This window comes from Hibiscus syriacus, unplaced genomic scaffold (assembly GCF_006381635.1).
Source record: "Hibiscus syriacus cultivar Baekdansim isolate YM2019G1 unplaced genomic scaffold, ASM638163v2 tig00111092_pilon, whole genome shotgun sequence".
In the NCBI taxonomy this organism is placed as follows: Eukaryota; Viridiplantae; Streptophyta; class Magnoliopsida; order Malvales; family Malvaceae; genus Hibiscus; species Hibiscus syriacus.
Genome location: NW_024062979.1, coordinates 469993 through 477647, shown reverse-complemented (window position 1 = coordinate 477647; position 7655 = coordinate 469993). Strand labels below are relative to the sequence as shown.

Genomic DNA, 7655 nt, shown 5'->3' with positions numbered 1-7655 from the left:
CGGTTTATAAAATAACCGGTTCGGTTTTTAACCGGTTTGGAGGGCCGGATATCCTAACCGGTGTAACCGGTTTCGGTTTTAAAAAACCGGTTTTTTTTAAAAAACCGGTTATAAAAAAACCGATTTTAATATTCCAGATTGCTCATAGGGAACCGATTCTCCCCCAAGGGGGTACCGATTCCTCACTGAATGGTTTGGCTCCGAGATTTCCATAATGCTCGGAGGGAACCGATTCCCCCATAGGGGGTACCGATTCCCCCTATTCAACGGTCGAAATATTTGAATTTTACACTTAGGGAATCGATTCCCTATGAGAGGAAACCGATTCCCTATGAGAGGGTACCGATTCCCCCACGCTCCAAGCATTTTTATTAAATGTTTTCACACTTAAACGGCTATATTATCTTCATTAATTATCACTAACGTTCAGAAGTGATTCAAGGTGTATTTAAGCAAGCTTAGAAGCCATTGATCAAAGACAAGAAACATCAAGCAACTAGAATCAAGAGAGAATCAAAGAGAAAGCATCAAACCTCAAGTTCGATAAATTCAAATACTTAATTGAAATACTTAATTAACTCAACATAATTGAAATACTTAAATACTTCCAAGTTTGATAAATTCAAATACTTAAAAACTTCCAAGTTCGATAAATTCAAATACTTAAAAACTTCAAGTTCGATAATTGAAACAAAGTTTACGATAATTGAAATAAAGTTATAAAATAAACTACATTGCCATCTCTTCTTCATCATCTTCGCCTTCTTCGTTTGGAGGGGATATTCCAAGTTCGACTTCTTCAATGTGTAAGTTTGCTTCCAAATCGGCATCAATTGCATCTTCTAGGGTGGTGATATGTTGCTTACGAGCCGCTCCATCCAAATAATCCTTTAAACAAATGCATACTTCCACCGACTCGGGACTTAGTCTTGATCTCCGTTGCGATATAACCCTGCCACTAACAGAAAGAGCGGATTCCGAAGCTACCGTAGAAGCTTGGACGGTTAGTAAATCACGGGCCATGGCAGCTAGAATCGGAAATTGTGCTTCCTTTTCTTTCCACCAAGCCAAAATATCCAAACTTTCAAACTCTTCAAATGTCATTTTTGATAGAAAATCGCATGACATATAATTTCCCAACTCGCTACTTGGGGTGGTAGTACGTGATCGTTTGGATTGGGAATTTACAAGAGTGTTAAAAAGATTCAAATTTATGTTACTTGGACGTCTACTAGATGATTCCGCATTCATTCTCATTTGATCGTGTATTACACTACTTGATCCGTATTTAGTTAAATAAATTGCAAACATGTCTCGAAAACATTTGTTAAAATAATTTATTTGGTTTTGGACAAAGTTGGGTTCATCATCGGTTAGATTAAAAGCAAACGCAATTTTTTCAATTAGTGTTTTAACCCCACCAACATTTAACGTTGGGTTTAAAGCGGCGGCACAAGTAAAAATGGGGGGAATCTCCTTAAAATATTTTAAAAAATTTTCCTTCATTGCAAAGCCAATTTCTTGAAAAACTTCGGTTTCAAATTCAAAGTCATTTAGTCGGGTAGCCAACAAAAATATTTGATTAAGAACCAACGGGCTAGTAGGGTAATAAACACCGGATAAAAAAGTTGTTGCATTTTTAAAAACCTCAAGCAAATCGGTTATTTTGGCTATAGTTTCCCAACTCGAATCCGGATAAATGTTTGAGACATGACCCCTATCGAAAAGCCGATCGTGAAATGTTTGCAATGTTTCCCTTTGCCTTAAGGCAGTATGCATCATCATCCAAGTTGAGTTCCAACGAGTTGGACAATCCAAATTAGGACCCAAAGCTTTTTTATTAACGGACTTACAAAATCGTTTATAATCATTTAGTCTTTTGTTGTTGTTACAAAGAACCGATTTTATCATTGTTTTAAATTCTAATCTAATCGGCTCAATAACCTCCAAACCGGCTTGCACGGATAAATTAATTATGTGTGCAACGCAACGGGTATGAAAAAACGCTCCGTCTAAAATCGGTGAAAGTAATATTTTCAATCTTGGAACCGTGTTTGTATTATTCGATGCATTATCAAAGGATATAGAAAAAACTTTATTTTCTAATTTATAAAGACAAATTACCCTTTTTAAAAGTGTAAATAAATTAGCACCGGTATGCGGCTCACCGAATAATTCAAACGCGATTGTTCTTTTCATCATTTGCCAATTATCTTGATCTAACCAATGTGACGTAACGGCTAAAAAAGAATTTCCGGTATTATGAGGGGAACTCCAAACGTCACATGTAAGCAACACACCATAACGGTGTTCTTGGAATCCTAAAATCATTTTTTCCCTCGCCGTATGCCACATTTTTATAGCATCTCTTCTAAGGGTAGTACGACTTACTTAAGTATAACGTGGTTGCATTAGTTGTTGAATTGTTATCGTGAAATCTTCATCATCAAAGTGGTCGAACGGCAATGCTTTTGTAATCACGAACTTTGTAAACGCTTCTCGTAATTTTTCGTTGTCGTAAACAAAAACACCACCTTGCGGTGTAAGATTCGATTGACTAGGATCCGATCTTGAGCGAAGTGCCTTGCATGATTTTGTCAAATGGTTCTTCAACGTTGTGTTTCCTTCCGATGCAAGAAATTTTAGACAAAGTTTACAACGCGCCCTCCTCGAGCCATTTGACATCTCACATAAATCGTAGTGATCCCAAATGTCTTTGTTTCGAGTGTGTTCGATCACTCTCACGACTTTAAGGTTTCCCCCGACGGAAGATTCAGCCGTGTTACTCATGATGAACAAAAAATTACAAAAGTAAGATTTGAGAGATGTTTAAGTGTTGTGTAATAAGATTTGAGAAATTTGTAATCAACCAAATACATCCCCAACCTATTTATACATGTTTAGGGTGGTAAAATGGTAATTTTTTAAAGAAAAAAACGGTAAAAAACGGTCACAAAACCCCCCCAACGGCTATATTAACAGCTAGTTTTTTAAACCAAGACCGGTTTTTTTTTTCGGATAAAAACCGGTTTTTTAACCGGTTTTTTTTCAAACCGGTTTTTTATCCGGTAAAAAAACCGGTCTAGGTTTTTTTCTCCAAACCGGTTAAAATAACTGGTTTAAAAAAATCCGATCCGGTTAAAAAAAAACCGGTTTTTCCCAAATCCGGTTTCGGATATTTTTTTTCGCAAAATCGGATATTCGGATTTTTTGTGCACCCCTACTTGTCACACTAGTGTAATTTAAAAAAAAACTAAATCATTCATTTTAATCTCATTCATAAAAAAAATGTCTTTCTTTTTCTTTTTACTCGTGTCTGGTTATTAAAATTGATTATTTACTCACACATATGTTAATATTAATAAACATATTGAAAATTTTCTTTTTTATTAAAACATCACAAATTCATATTAAAGTGAATATTTTTTTAAAAAAACTTTAATAAAAATCTTATGGTAATTCTTGAGTAATATACTTGTTAAAAAAATTATAAAATGTTTTATACAATAAGTTATTAATAAAAATCTTAGCAAAAGTTTGACAATGATTCCTAAATTTTTTTAATAGACAATGATCTTTAAAATTAAATCTTATTAAAATGATTTTATTTATTAAAAATCAGGTGAAATGCTTTATTTAAAAAATATTGATATATACATAATATAATTTTTTTTAATTTAAACTATACGATAAACATAATGTAATACAAATAAAATATAAAATTCATTTAAATAAAAAATAACAATAATACCAAATTTAATTTATACCACATTAATTTTAAGTTAAATATTAATTTATTCAACATTTTCCTTTTTCTATTTTCACTACTGATTTTTTAGATTTGATTTCACTTCCGACAAGATTTTGGCAGAATTCATCGATAAAAAACTTGAGTTTTTGATTTTACAATGACATATGATTTTCTCTTAGTTGTATTTTTCTTCTTTTGTTCTTTGTATCGTGTTGTATATCTGATGTTGTTGCATTTAAATGTATTTCTTTTAGCTCTTTATAAATTTGATTTCTTTTGTATTTCAATTTTTTGGTTGGGTTAAGAAAAGTTTATTGGTTGGAGTTATAACCATATTGTTTCCGATAATTTTATCATACACATTGTAAGTAGAAGCATTGAGACTCTCACTGAAAATTATTATATTATTGGTTACGATATAAATAACTAATGATGTATTTTATATAATTTGACGACATAATTAATTGTCATTGAATATAAATTATAATATGACGTTATTCATTAATATCACTATATGTATAAAAATACGTGACGAAAATATATAAATCGTCACATTTGACATTTAGTGACACACTCAGGGTGACATTCGCTGTGACGTCAATTTTTACGTCACAAAATACAAATTATCATTAAGTAAAAATGAGCCAAAGAAGAAGTTTGAATATCAATGGAAATTTACAAGTCTTTTTGTAAAACAGCACATGAACATTAAGTTCATTAAAATGGATCATGATTTCATTAAAGAGCTAACAAGAAGAACAAATCAAGATCAAGGGACGAAGGTTACTTTGCTGGAAATTTAGAACTAAAAGCTTGGTGAAGAACTTGAAATCTTGAAGGAAAAGAAGCTATATATATTTAATAATTTTTATCCGTTTACAATTTAGTCACTAAACTTGTGTTTTAATAAAATTCAATTTAGCGATCAAATTACGCTTTATAAAATCATATTTTAATTTCAAAATTTTCATTTTATAGAAATTGAAAAATTAATTAATTACTATGAGGTCTGTTTTATATACTCTAAGTGATTTCTAGTCGTTTGGAGAAGTTGGAAGTAGTTTCTGTCCATTTCAAGCATGAAATCTGTGAATTAATTAATTACTCACTTGCAACCATAGTTTTGAAACTCTTTGTGGAGTATCAAAACTCCTAAAACATGTTTATAAATATCAATCGTTGGAGGCCTAGAGTATAGATACTGTAACATGAGTTTTGGAAACTGACATACGGGTACCAAAATTCGACACTGGTTTTCGATACTCTTAAACACGATGGAATGGAAGTTCAAAAAGTAGTATAATAGTTTCGAAACTCTTAGGTGAAGTTTTGAAACTTCACACTTAGTTTCGAAAACTAAGGCTAAAATTCTCACATTTTAGGGCGTTTTGGGCTCTTTAAAAATATTTTAAGTTGGGTATTTAAGCCAAAAACACATAGAAAATAGTTTTGAAATAATTATTCCTTACAAAAATAATTTAAATAATCTTGGACAAAATTTAGTTTCAAATGTGCAAATTTTACAATATCATAGTGGGTTGTTCCTATTTGGTCACCTTTGAAATATATATGAACTAAATAGTTATTATTATGGAAGGATTAAACAAGATAATTGTTAAGGGATGTACAAGGTATTTAAAACCAATATATTTGTTCAACTAACTATAGATTAAAATTTTGGACTGAAATATTCAGTTTTCCAAACATAGGGAGACTGTAATTATTTTTTGAGGCAGTAAAAAAGGCTTGTAAATGAGTTTAAATATTAGTAAGTTGATATACACATATGAGTATTAAAAGTATTAATATTTTTATGATGTAACAAGTGGGTTTGTAAGTAATATTAATTTGATGAATGTAAATATGAAATAAGATGTGGTTGAAGTGTGTTGTTTTATGTAAGCATGAAGAGAATGGAGATTGATTATCTCCAATGAAACCACTGCTTTCTGTGAGAAGCAGTTTAAAAGCAAAGCTGTTAGTCATTCAGCTTAGAAATGAGATGCAGCATGTAATGTCCCACATGGTTGAGGTATGAAGGGATGCAGCGAGAAGCTGCTTATAAAAGCAACGGGCTTGAACGTTGGAAAGCATACCTTTCTCGGCCTTTTGGCTAAGATCAAGTGTAGTATCTGTTCTTATCAGTTTAATATCTGATACGTGGGCCAATGGTCCACACGATATTAAATTTATTTTTTGAGGGCTAGGGTCCACTGCATTGGCTTGCTACTGGGACTCTTGAGCATCGACCTAGCGTTGCACTATTGCTAGGGCCTGGCGCACCCCACCCAATCCCAAGTTTAATGTTTCTATTGCGGTTTTGACTATGAATAACCATGCCCCCTTTGTTTTATTTATTATTGTTTAAACTGGTAATTTAACTTATAAATTATTTCCTTTTTAATTCGGTCGTTTTAAAACTTAACTTTCAAAGGGATAGTTTCCTCTCTGTCCTTAGCCATTGGACCGGTCCACTTACACGTATGATACCATATCATATATCAAATGGAAATTTATCATGTATCGTTTTAATGTAACATCTCATATAGACCTATAACTAGTGTTGCACCTGATTTAAAACTGCCGTGTACATACTTATTCGAAACGATTTTTTTCTTAAAGGTGAAAAATGAGATTTTAAAAATCACATTAATTTTTAATTTACCTCTTTCAATTGATTTTTAATTTAAAATAAATGCGATTTAAAAACCTCTCGTTTCAAAAAATTTTGGATTTCCTTTACGATCGAAAAAATACGGTTCAAAGAGTCGCCATCAATCTTTGATTAGGGTGTGATTGGGCACCAAAAAAATGTTTGTTATTTTAAATAAAAATTAATTTTAATTAAAACAACAAATTAAGGTCTGCGTTACCAAAATCGGTGTTCGGGAGTCGGTTACGTGCAGGGAAGGATTAGTACCCCCACAACGCCCTAAACCGGTACCTAATCGATTAATTAATGTCTTTGCAGTGAACTTTACAAATTCGAATTTAATTTGATTTTTGATCCCATAAAATAAAGATGTAAATTTAAAAACATTCAAAAACACTCAAATAAATTAAATTAAAATTACCAAGTCATTTTAGAAAGATAAAGAATGTTCGATTATTTACAAATATCGAGACCAGATCTTAAAAGCTATAACAACCTTTTCTCGATAAATTTAAATAAACGAACATTTCCTTTTCTTTCGTTCCCAAATTTTAGGTGACGAATCAAATTTTGGTTTCACTTTCGGTATACACTTTTAACTTAAAATGGTCATAACGACCCTCTAATCAGTTAAGACATGCCACTCAAGACAATTTTAAATTAAAAAGGTATTACCCTTAATCCAATTATGTAATAAGGGTTAAGTTACACATAAGGGTATCATACATCTCATACAAAAATAATCCCTTGCGATTTACTACTGAATTATTCACATACTCGTACCTATGCAAACATATCATCATACAAAATAAATATAAACAACTAATTAAAGAAAATAAACCTAACAATAAACCAAGTTAAAATAAATTTAAATTTAAAGAATTACTCTAAAAATGAATTAATCTAAATTAAAAGGTTCAATTTAAAGTTAAAATTCTAGAACCAAATTTAAATTCTAATTAATTACAAGGCCATAAATTTTCTAATTTTAATCAATATCCAATAAAACTAAATAATTAAGAAACTAAATAAGGAAACATGAACCTAATCTATGTTTAGGATTAAAGCAAAACCTATATTAAACTATAAGGACTAACCCATAAAATAAACCTTTAACCTAAAGTATACATGCCAAATTATGGCAATTTACGGCATTAACCTAAAACTAAAGTGGAGAGCCGTCTCTCACCTAATGCTTCCCTCTCCTCACATTTGGTCTCTCGATCGAGACCCTTAACAAAACAGAACCAC

The 7655-nt window shown here is 31.4% G+C and overlaps 1 non-coding gene across 1 annotated transcript; it reads left to right on the top strand.

Moving 5' to 3' along the window:
• The first annotated feature begins 5843 nt into the window (after positions 1-5843).
• On the top strand, positions 5844-6039 carry LOC120152585. Its single transcript, XR_005518689.1, has one exon. It is a non-coding gene; the product is annotated as a U2 spliceosomal RNA (small nuclear RNA).
• Positions 6040-7655: the final 1616 nt, after the last annotated feature.